We start from the raw sequence: 12,787 nt of genomic DNA, 5'->3' as shown, positions 1-12,787 counted from the left end.
ATCGAAATTAGGATGAATCAAAATTGCCTAGATCGGAAAATAAAATAGATTGACGATGACAATCAAAATCTGAGGGCGAAACATCAGTTAGATAGAGTGAATGATGATGAGCTGAAGAGAGAGAAAGTGACAGAGTGCGAAATGAGTGAATTTGAGGCGAAACATCAGTTAGATAGAGTTTTGTATGGAACACGTGGAATTATCTTGTTATATATATTAAATTTCAAATGAGTGCCTTACATCTATTGAGTCCCTCAGTCTTCATATGGGCCTTTTGATCTAGAGAATGGAAGGAGGAGATTGCATCTCAATGGAGGGCTAGAAATGAATCTAGCTAATCTTCCTCCCTAATCATTCCTAATCTCTTCCTCATTCGAATCTTATTCTTATCATCCATTCACTCATCTCTCTTTTATTCATTCCAAAAATAAAACCTCATCTCTCATCCTCTCTTCCTCTCATCAACAAACCAAAAAAAACCCAAAAAAAAAAAACCAAAACCAAATCAAAACAAATCTGAGAAATAAAAAAATATCACTTCCTTCGTGCATCCCACCCCCGACAACCACCCGACCACCCCCAACCCTCATAATCCATTCACTGCTGCATCTCCTTCCCTCCACTATCACCCACCACTGCTACCACCGGCCCACCCCACGACACCACCCTTCTAGCCACCTTCCCGACACCACCTTCACCAGCCATCATCTCTCGCCCACCAAGCCCGTCACCAACCAACATCCTTCTCCTCCCTCCTTTTCAGATCTGAAACCACCTTCCACCCCCGTCACCAATACACTACAAAAAAAACACGGGAAACTGACGGAAAAAAACCGTCAGAAAAGCCTGTTTTCCGTCAGAAACACGCGTTCCTGACGGAAAAACCGTCAGGAATAAAGCGTCACTACAATTCGTCACAGAAAACGGGTTCCTGACGGTTTTTCCGTCAGTAATTCGCATTTCTGGCGGAATACTGACGACTAATCCGTCCCACGTCTTATCTGGGATTTGACAGAAAGTCAACGTAAATTCAAAAATTCTGACGGAAATTCCGTCAGAAAAATCAAAATTCTGACGGAATTTCCGTCAGAATTTTTGAATTTTTTTTTTTAAAAAAAATATTTTTTTCCTGTCAAATATGGCTCACAACAGCCAACTTCAAAAACTGACCAAATTTTCAGCAACAAGACAAGAAGTTTCGCGACATTTTCAGCAAAATATCTCTGACATGGTGTTTTACGGAAGCTTGAAATCAGTCTCTGCTTTGCACCAAAAACAATCTTTTGTAAGCAAATCAAATATGGCCACACTGTGAAATTGATCGACCGCCGCAACAAACAAAAACCGCGACGTCAAACATGATGATAGACTGAATACTGGAGGCGGCTATGACAAAACCATGGACAAGTCTCTCATAGCAAAAATGGATGTGGAGGGAATTATAGAAGCAGCTCAAAGATAAAGTCGCCAGTTTGAAGCCGGTACATGGAGAAGTCACATGAAGCGTTCTTAACTTCGGTTTGGACGCACTCCATTCTTTTGGTTTCGGAAAAATTATTTGTTAAAGATCTGGAAGTAGTAGTGTGCACTGTGCATCCCCATTTGGTCATGCCTCTCTCTGTTCAAATATGCAACCTATTAGTCATCCATACATTTTAAGCACACAAAGACCCATATATGTCCGCAATATCCATGTTGTCGTTTGATTAGATAAAGGGATGAAGGTATATATGGAAATACCAGTAAAGGAAGAAAAGAAAAAGAGATGGAAATAGCAGCAAAGGAACAAAAAAAAATAGAGAAAAGCACCTAACAGCTACCCACCAACGTCGGGATAGAAGAACCTAGAACGTGATAAACAACCTGTCCATATTGAGCTCATCATCTCATGCTTATGAAAGTTCCTTTACTGCTATGAAAGTGAAACACAAAATATCAGTGAAGGAAGACAAGTACAATGCCATCTTATGAAAGTTCCTGCTTATCTTCATATAGACTAGAGTCAAAACTTAACACACTACCACTTTCTAACACCGCCTGAGGCTCAATACCATTTTCTAAAACCACCTACTGGTCCATGGGTCTGTAAAACAGATGCACGGAGTTTTTAAGTTGCATTCTCAAAAAATATTGCCAAGGTCTGAGGTGAAAGAGTGTTTAGACAGCAATACGCATACAAACTTGTTATCATGAGCAAAACTTTAACTTTCAGTCCAAAACAAACGTACCTGTGTTAAATTATTGACTTGAATATTAAATCTTTGAACAACTTCAATCACGTCTTTCTTTGTTGACATTTTTCCTACAACTGACAAAATATTGTATGTTCAGACTTGAGAACTAGTAAGCTGACAACTGAAGGGACGCTAGGCGAAAACAGTTGTTTATTTTTGAAAAATGGTGTACCAAATATTAGTTTAACAATAGTAGCATGAGTAGAACACTATAAATTAAATTGCTTTGATGAGGTATAAATATAGCCATACACATGCATCTACGACTATACGAGTATATACATCCACGGTGCTCAATGAAACAGTGTCGAACTCATTGTGATTGATGAAGGCCACAGCTACACCAGCTGACCTGCCCGATGGTCAAATCCATCAAAGCACATAAGAAAATAGAAAATTATGAAGAAACAAGTTAAAAAGATAGCAAAAAATAGAAAAAAATAGAGCGATACTGAACAGATGAGTAGAAGTGCAAAAACATTGTCATATACACCTCAGATAGGTAAGATAGGTATACTGCCATATACAAATGTTCCAACATAACAACAGAAATACACTGCTACAGAGTAATACTCCGTAATTACTAACTAGAGGATCCTTTACCCCTCTAATACTCAAAAATTTAAAACACTCTGAATTCTATAATTGCAAAGGTTTTTGAGTTTTGACTGGCCATGTTTAGCGAATGAGTAATTATTGTGTGCGATCGTCGTAAGGTGCGATGGATAAAAAGTGAAAACTTTATGCTAAATAGTGATCACATCTTGCTTAATATGGACTTATGGAGTGACCAACGTGTCTATGACAAACTCAACAAAATGATGAGGTTTACTCCATTCTTCCAACTAATTAATAACCTTACAGCAAAAGAGTTCCTGGTTTCCAAAATTCCAATTAGCTATCACCACCCACCTCGCAAAAGAGTATGGTTAATAAATATATAGGTACTAACATATGGACAATTCTTCACTTTAACTTAAATTTCAATAAATAGACCACATATTTAAACATAAATTGCACATGGATCATACAACCCCGAACAATAATAGTAATAATAGGATCGGTATAATCATGTTACCTTTAATATAGTGAAAACAAACTCGATTCATGCGTAGAGGCGCTTTCGGGCGAGAACCCAAAATTAATTGAGAAAAGTATGTAAGACGATGTTTAATGATGTAGTTCAAGTTGATAATGATGCATAATAGACTCACACAAATTATCCCAGATAAGGGTGTTTGATGAATTGGTAAAAGTAGCTTAGTTTCCCTGGAAAAAAAAAACAAGAATGGTATTATATGTACCCAACATATTTCATGTCTCACCATAAATTGAAATCATCAAATTCAAGTTTACCCAGATTAGAAAACAAAAAAACTAAGCAAATAACGAATTCAAGTTGTAGCTACAAAAATCACAAAGCAACTAACAGTATATTCAATTAAAAATTGAACAAAAATACAATAATTACAGTTATGAGATGTTCAATGCTTAGAATGTTGATATTGTTTTGAGAATACCACTGAAATTCATCATATAACAAAAAGAAACACAAACATGAAGAATCGAAGTACCTGACTTGTTCTTAGGGTAAGGTGGCCGGTCCAGCAAGGCCGCATAGTGGCCGGCGGAAGAGAAGGGAGCCGGAGGGTGGCCGGATGTGAGGTGGCCGGTGGTGGTGGGGAATATGGTGGGTGTCGACACAGGGGGTTAGGGTTTAGGAATGTTAATTGATTTGGGAAATATGATAGGAAATTAGGAATAGAGGAGTCACGCGTCTTTTGTTTCAATTATGATAGAGAAGAAAACATCTGACGGAAAATCCGTCACTAAATCACCTTTTTGTGGATTTTCCGTCGTAATGCGTCGAGGTTTAATTACCGCCAATAATCTTTGTTCAACGCGCCAATAATATCGGCGGATTTTCCGTCAGAACTTCTTTTCCGACGGAAATTCCGTCAGTATTCCGTCAGTTTCCCGAATTATCTGACGGTAGAAAAAAACTGTCAGATTTCCCGTCACTATTACGCGTTATTTTAGTAGTGATACCACCACACACCACCAGACCTCACAACATCATCAACAACAACAACACCACCGACTCCTGACCCTCCTCAAAAAAACGAGATTTGGACCACCAACAACCCAGCCTCCCACCACTGCCACCTCGCCATTCGAACACCGCCACCAACACCGCCATTCGAACACCACCATCATCCTCTACACCACCGCACCTCCTCCTGCGGCTGAAATCCTCCCGCCTCCTCTCCTCATTTCAATTTTTTTTTTCTTTTTTCTTTTCAGATCTGGGCTGTTGGCCGTGTTGTTGTGGGGGTACATGTGGTTGTTGTTGGGCCGGCCGTGTTGTTGTTCGGATCTCTCTTTCCGGATCTCTTTATTTTTTTATTTACAAATTTTGTATTTTTTTTTTATTTTCAGAGATTTTGGGAAGGATTTGGGTGGTTGGGTTTTTTTTGTTTTTTTTTTCATATTTTTTTATATTTACGAGTTCGGTTGTTAGTTGTAATTTTTGATTTTTTTATTTCGGTTTTTTATTATTTTAGATCTAGTATTGTTGGTGTTTTTTTTGTTTTTTTTTTTGTAATTACATATTATTTTGTGCTAAAATTATAGATTTTGTTTTTTTTTTAAAAAAAAATTGCACAACCTTCAAATCTCGCCTTATTATTATATTGTCTTGTTTTATATTTTACAAATCTCGCCTTGCTAAAATCCGTCTTGTTATATATATTCGCCAATTTTCGTATTTTAAATTTTGTTTTGGTATTGTGTGATTAGGACCTATTAAAATTACACTTTTTTTTGTTAGAATTATACTTTTTTTGTAAAAATTACACTTTTTTTGTTAAAATTACACTTTTTTTTGTTAAAATTACACTTTTTCTGTTAAAATTACACTTTTGTTAGCTAAAATTATATTTTTGTATGTTAAAATTACACTTATGTCTGTTACAATTACATTTTTGTTAGCTAAAATTACACTTTTGTTGCTTAAAATTACACTTTTGTCTGTTAAAATTATACTTTTGTAATTACACTTTTTTCTGTTAAAATTACACTTTTTTCCTTTAAAATTACACGTTTTTCTGTTAAAATTACACTTTTTTCGGTTAAAATTACACTTTTTTTCTGTTAAGGTTACAGTTATCTCTATTAAGGTTACCCTCTCAATGACTAAAGTTACACTCTTGGACTAAAGTTAGACAGACTAATTTGGACTATTTGGACAATTTCGATTAACTAATTTGGACTATTTGGACTAACTAATGGAGTTATTAGTAATTTAGACAATTTGGACTAAAGTTACACAAATTTGGACTATGGTGGTGTCCGGTGGGTGGTGGTAGGTGGATGGTGAATGAGGAATAGATGAGTAAATGATTTATTTGGATTTTTTGGGTTTTTTATTTGTTTGGTTTTTTGGGTTTTTTTTTCTTGGGTTTTTTTTAGAGAATATGGAGAAGTGAGATATAGAGAGAGATGGAGAAGATATGATAATGAGATGGTGAATGATTAATGAGGAGGACTAATGGAGTTAATGAGAAAATTAGAGGAAGAGAGCAAAATTAGAGGACTAACCATCTTTTTTGTGTTTCATCCTAACTCTTCATTTCCAAGATCCAAAAGCTCATAATAAGACTTATGGACTCATACTTAGTAGAAGGACTCATTTGATCCTATTACTATATTACTATATATATATATATATATATATATATATATATATATATATATATATATATATATATATATAATCGGATCCTGTGCGAACCAAAATAAAGTACGAACCGTACGAACTTAATAATAGCCCTTCATATCAATTCATCCACGGCCAACATTACACTCCTTATCCTCTCAAACTAAACCGCAAATGACGATACTCACTCTCACTAATCCTATCTTCACTAATCTTTCTCATCACCGACGATGAATGTTGTCCGACGGCAGCTCCGATGACTATGATTAGTCACTGATGGCGCAATATCTACCTGACTATTTCTTAGAATACCACCTTTGATCGTGTTTCGCTCAATTTCATCACATCACTCCTCCAATTTGATCGAATTTTTCGAGATTCTTCGTCATGTAAGTTTATAATTCGTACTAATTTTCATTGTTTTCATCAATTACTTCCATCATTTTCTTAATTTCTCCTAAGTTTGTCCTAATTAGAAGAAATCTAACCTTAATTCCATTCCTGCCATATTCCCCCCAAAATGGCGTTACCAACTTCGCATTCGTTGCTTTTCATGCGTCTCTGCGGTTCTTCATTAATTGTTGTATGTTTTTTTTCCAATTTATTCACGAATTTAAGTTTTCTCACAATTCTAACCCTAATTTTACTGTTATTTGCTAATTATTTCTTATTTTCGCGCGTCCTGTAGCATGACATTACCAGCAGTGTTAGGAGAAATTATTTGGCTGGATGTTAAACTGATAAGATGTAGGTGCATGTCATTTCTGTCAATATTTTTTATGTTTGTAGATACACATAATTTATTGCATATGTGAATGTTGTACAATCACATTTCTGTCTCTGGATACGTTCTTAAAACTCTGTGGATACACATCTCCACCTTGTTAGATACATATATTACCTTACTTGATTAGTCTGTTTGATGCTTAAAAAATGGGTCACATGTCACCTGTTTCCGCTGTCTCACTTGTTTGGAGCTGTAGATGGAGTAGACAGTTCAGATGTTAGGGTTTAGCATCATGCTAGTGCAAACTTCTAATAAGCGATTCTAATTGACATTATACCTTGTGCATACTGTAAGAGACTTAATCCACTGTCTATGGATGGATTTTTACAGGGTCATTTGCTTTATGATTCTGATGTTAGAAAAGATCTCCAGGATATCCTTGAAGCAATTGTTCACAGCTCAAACCATAGGCCACATTGCACCATCTAACTTGTTACTCAAAGCCTTCAGTTTTTGAAATTGGAGGAGACCAAAAGGACTATGTTGGTAAGTATTTGAATCCTGAAGTAAGAATCGACTTATAGGCCTACTGAAATAATGACATGTATACCTTTGCTGCCTGTATTTTAACCAAGGACTTGACATTTTTTTACTTCGTGATACCATTGTACAAAACAAAACAATTCCCTGAAATAATGACACGTCGCAGACATTATAACACATTAGATTTATTAGTGTAACATATATGTACCGTCATGGTAACACATTCAAATTATTTGTTTGTTAATGTACTGTAACCCATAATTTACAATCAATTTATTATTCTATATATTCTTGCTTATATACTTACAAAAATGGCAAAGATGACGATCATGTGGTTTGTGTTGCCTGCCATTTTGGTGGCGGTTGCTGTTTTGGAGGAAAGAAACCCGCTTAACATAGTGAAAGCCACCACAGATATCGCGGTCGAAAGCATTACTGGTTGCGAAACACTAACCACCGATCCCAACCGTCCATGTAATTCAACAGCTGACACGATAAACAGGTGTATCGATACAGATGACATAGATGACACATAATAATTGAGTATATTCTATTGCATTCAGGTTGGAATATCAGTGTTGAAGGTCTTGTTACACATATCTAGGCCCAATATAAAGCGATGTTAGGCAACATTGCAGGCACTCAGATATTTCAGAATGTGGAGTGTTATGAGAATGCATCTAGGATTCCATCATTCCTCATTATAAAGGTTGAAGCTCCTTTTTACTTCGCTAACTCAACCTACCTTCAAGAAAGGTAATTACCAGCCTAATGTGGCGAAATGTTGGTATGGTTGTTTTTAACTTTGTACCTGATTTGCGATGATCATTGTGTAGAATACCAAGGTCGATCAGTGAGGAGGAGGAGTGGATAGACATTATATTACTGTTGGCATACAAATTAAAAGGCCGGATACACATGCTATCACTAGCGGATACACAAACCGATTTGTGTATCCAATAGTAATAGCATGTGTATCTGGTAGGATTACCATGTGTATCTGAGGTAGTAATATGGGTATCTCTTCTTACATACCAAGTGATGGGTTGATGGTTTGGGCCTGGAATATCCTTACATACAAGTGATGGGTTGATGATCTCATTCCCCTCTTTTGGGGTTCATCCTCTCCCTTTTAGGGCTTAGTTTATGGGTTGAATTAGGGGGCTCTGTGGTAGATACATGCCTTGAGCTACCTACATAGATACACCTCTTTAAGTAGCTAGATAAATACCTCTAGTTGTTAGGATACACTCGAATCAGTCGCTAGATACATACCTCTTTCTAGGTATACACACTCCTTAAAGGTGTTGGATACTTACCTCTAGCATGCTAGATACACTACTTCAAGTTGGTGGATACATTTAATAGTCTAACTTTTTGGATCTGTTACATATATTTGGACCATTGGAGTTCGATTGTTGAACATATCAAGTATGGAGTCATTTTTGAATATGATTCATATTTTGTTGGGTACTCTCCTAACTTTGGTTAGGAATTTAGGATAATTTTTAAATTGGGAGGTGTAACAGGGAGCAATGTGGGTGTGGGTGTGTGTGATTTGGACAATTACAACAATGTTGATAATGTTCTGTTGGTTTTTCGGTTTCGGTGTAGTAATTGGGAGGTGTAGTAATTGCGCAGGTGCTCGTGGGGTGATCGCCAGTGAATGTGCTTATGGTAGTTGTTTGGGTGAGGTACTGGTTATGGGGATGATTAGTCAGGTGGTGTCTCAGGTTGTGGTAGTGGATACACTAAATACTAGCCCAGGTGCACATAGTACTACTTCCGGATATACAAGTCGATTTGTGTATCCGGTAGTAATTCCATGTGTATCCGGTACTAGTACAATGTGTATCTTAAGTAGTAATGAGGGTATTTTGGTGTTAGGGGTATCTGAAGTAGTAATAAGGGTATCCGATAGTAATACCATGTATATCCAGTACTAATCTGAATGAGTGTATCTAGGTGAAATCGATAACTAGAGCGATTCTAAGACTTGTTCACTGGCATTGGCAAACCATGGTAGTTTCCTTTTCTTTTTGGAGTTGGACCAATTCCATGGCTTATTATGTCTGAGCTATGTTAATGCACTTGTGTAAATTTACTGAAGTTTATCTGATGTGAGTTGCTGAGTTTCCTAGTGTTGCAATCTACTGCAATATTCTCTGAATTTTCGATTTGTTTATTTCGGCCAGATTCTCCCAGTGAGTAAAAAAGGGCTAGCAGAAAGTGTAGCGACATTGGCGAATTTTCTGACATCCTGGGGGATCACCATGAGTGCTAACCATATGATCAGTTGGAGCAGCGGAGGTAATATTTCTTGGATGGATATAAATCCGTGGGATTATTAGCTTGTCCATGAGTCCTATGCTCATCCTCTCAGGACTGATACACGTACCTAAGATGACTCATGGGGCAAGCTAATAGCCCCGTGACATTAGCACTCACCTATTTTTCAAAGGTTTGTCCCCATCCGAATTCAGAAAACTAAATAACATAAAATTTCCGCAACATTATATTGATAGTCCGTCTAAATCTAAATAACTAAGATAGATATAGATGGAGTATCACCACTAAGGTTAAATACTCGACATTAACTCAGTCTGAACCGGTTTTGATGTTAATTGCAGGGACCTTCGCCATTTACAGTCTTTTGTACTTTTAGTGCCATATTTGTAGCAGTATATGGCTTCCTGAGACAAAAAGATGAACTCTTAAGGAAATTCAAGCATATTTCAGATGAAGCTAAACGTAAATAGGTCGATAACTACTGAGTATTTAATACCAAATTCATGATATCATGGGATATTCTTCTGTTGTATGAGTATATATAACAGATTCTGAATTTGTCCCAAAATTGAGAAACTGAAGGTGTTTATAAAAAAATTATTTGGATTGGAACAACATTATCATTCACTCTTTCCGGTTCAATACTTTGTTGCTCTACAATAAGACCATACTATCTTCTTAACAGTTCAATATAGAGTATCTATTTTACAATGAGCAACTTTATCGATCTTCTGTTTTCGATCTTGAGCCGCCAGCTGCAAATTTTAATCTATTGGGGGTTAAATACAAATGAAAAAGTTATTCTGACATGGGGTCAGGTTAGGTGACACACCGGCGCGACGACTTCTGTTGCCGACGAGGTTACTGGAATGTGTATAGGTGATTTCGACGACTCATGATGGTTGTGGGGATCATTGGTAAGGTGGTGTCACAGGTTGTGGCGATGGATACACAAAATGTCAGTCCAGGTACACATGGTACTATTACCAGATACACAAATCGATTTGTGTATCTTGTAGCAATACAATGTGTATTCGGTATCAATACCATGTGTATCCGAAGTAATAATAACTAATAAGGGAATTTTCATAGTAAATAATGTATCCGGAAGGTAATATGAGATATCTAACTAACTCGTCTATGGCAGTTATATATCGGTAATCACTTTGAAAACAGTATATGAGACAAAGAAGACCATAATCAATGGAATTCAGTACTCCTATCTATTGGCAAGGGTACACCACAGTAATCTAACAGAGTTAAAATTCCATGTGACAAAAGCAAAGGCTATCGTATGAGAATGAGATTATAATTATTATGTGACCATCACGAGTGGGTAGTCTCTCTAAATGAGAGACTGGGCTGATTCTATTAATCTAATAGTTTAGATTGTGTATTTGTGTTGTGCATAATTTGAAAGGAGTTCGGACAAAATGAAATGTGCAGTTTGCATGGAGTATGTCACCCACTGCTTGTTCTATTTGATGGAACCGACGAGGCAAGGAGTCACCACCGCCTGATGGTAAATGAAGACTAACTCACTTCATATCTTTGCCAAACGAAGGCATTTCCCCAAAGATGTCTCATTTTGTGATGAGAAGAAGCGAAACGGCTCACTGTATAACTAATTACTTATCTTTAACCCTTAACGCAGCGTGATTCGTAGTTGAAAATCATGATGCCACAACAGACCACTTATATTGACAACATTACAAGGCATTGGATCATGGATTGCTAAAGATGTTCAAGAACAACAATGATCTGCTCTTCATGAAAAATTCACAAGGACAGATAAAAAACGAACACCCAATTAAAATTTACTACATGATTATTCCATGGATTCCAGACAAGCGCAGCAAGATTTGAAATAATGGTCCAAGTGTGTATTTTGCGAATTCTCAATGCGGAAGTATTACTATGTTAGTAATGAATGTGTTTTGGTTAAGAGACCAGTGTGTTTTATAAAGCAAAGCAAATTACATAATTTCAATGGGAAACAACAAATTACTAGTAAAATATTACAAACATTAATTTATGCCTACTAAACATTACACTTCTTTTTCGGTCAACTATTTACTAGCAGTGTGTTTGGGCAAGTAGATAACAATTTACACTTGCTCCGACATGCTTCAACTTCGCTCCTTCACCTTACAGGCCGACACTCGCTTCACTGGCCACAACCTATATGCCATAGCCAGTAGCCAATCCTTGACGGACAACCCACTTGCTGATGACGCTAACTTCTGACCGAGGACACCAGCTTAATTACGATCTTGGCAAACATGGGAGGGTGAGTTGGAATGCAGTCTATTTTCTTTGTATTTGTGCTGAAAGAAAAGGTAACCCGACTACTGATAGAGGGTTACAATACTGCAACATCTGATCCAAACTTGAAAAGAACAGGATATATGCCTAAACCTGACATTCTCTTACAACTGGTTTACAAAAGGTGAAATGAAAGTTTTAAAATAGACACCGGTAGAACCTATTTGACCAGAAAAATGAGCACCCACCTGAGAATCGTGAGGAAATTCCCATCACCAAATTGCTTCGTACCCAAACATCGGAGCCTCGATCACCTTCACAATACAATGATACACACCCTTTCATCCCAAAGAAATCTCCTCATTCAGTGATTATTCCCATCACCAAATTCCCATGTGCTTCTATAACGGTTCTCATTCAGTGATTATTGGTGCATCGGATCCATCAATTGGTGGCTGGTGATTGTGCCCTACTAATCTACCATATCTCCCCTTCCTAGCAATTACGCCACGGCACATAAGACAACATTGTAATGACTGAAATAATAATAAATTAATAATGATGTGAACAAACAAAGACAGTGGTTTTTCGTCGATAAGTTAAGCTAACAACGAACACCATCACTATCGTCACTCTCAACACGGTGACCACTTGAATAACCACAAACGCTTTTGATTCAAAGCCTACATTACCTAGATACACATATTAATTATTCCAGATACATATATTTATGCATTCAGATACACTTGTTACTTTGTGTATCTGGTAGTATGCCTTCATGTATATGGCGACACATTTTATGTATCCAATTAAATAGCACGACCAACCCCACCCCTTCACTAACACAACAATACCACACCCACCACCCCTCGTCTTCAACCTGACAACCACAAGTTTTCATCAACAGCAATAACCACTACCTTATTATCCAACCACCGTCATGCCTAGCCGGAATTCCTAAATTAATAACCTTATCGGTCATCCAAAAAGCCATCAACGGCTCCATTTGAT

General features: G+C 37.0%; 2 long non-coding RNA genes across 8 annotated transcripts; one reads left to right on the top strand and one right to left on the bottom strand.

Moving 5' to 3' along the window:
* Positions 1-1,174: 1,174 nt before the first annotated feature.
* On the bottom strand, positions 1,175-4,009 carry LOC141626697 (uncharacterized). Of its 5 annotated transcripts, none has more exons than XR_012536290.1 (6): positions 3,809-4,009; positions 3,313-3,503; positions 2,487-2,586; positions 2,229-2,308; positions 1,810-1,912; positions 1,175-1,618 (listed from the first exon to the last, which is right to left on the bottom strand). It is a non-coding gene; the product is annotated as an uncharacterized LOC141626697 (long non-coding RNA). The 5 variants fall into 5 exon arrangements; XR_012536287.1 differs by having other exon boundaries at positions 1,810-1,909; XR_012536291.1 differs by having other exon boundaries at positions 1,825-1,909.
* A 2,062-nt stretch (positions 4,010-6,071) lies between these two features.
* LOC141626696 (uncharacterized) lies at positions 6,072-10,166 on the top strand. 3 transcript variants are annotated; one of them, XR_012536285.1, is made up of 5 exons: positions 6,078-6,341; positions 7,070-7,225; positions 7,786-7,978; positions 9,418-9,683; positions 9,853-10,166. It is a non-coding gene; the product is annotated as an uncharacterized LOC141626696 (long non-coding RNA). The 3 variants fall into 3 exon arrangements; XR_012536284.1 differs by having other exon boundaries at positions 6,082-6,341; positions 9,418-9,532; XR_012536286.1 differs by lacking the exon at positions 7,786-7,978 and having other exon boundaries at positions 6,072-6,341; positions 9,418-9,532.
* The last annotated feature ends 2,621 nt before the right edge of the window (positions 10,167-12,787 follow it).

The sequence above is a fragment of the Silene latifolia genome, chromosome Y (assembly GCF_048544455.1).
Source record: "Silene latifolia isolate original U9 population chromosome Y, ASM4854445v1, whole genome shotgun sequence".
Classification (NCBI taxonomy): domain Eukaryota; kingdom Viridiplantae; phylum Streptophyta; class Magnoliopsida; order Caryophyllales; family Caryophyllaceae; genus Silene; species Silene latifolia.
Note: the sequence above shows the minus strand (reverse complement) of the source record. Positions and strands in the feature narration are given on the sequence as shown.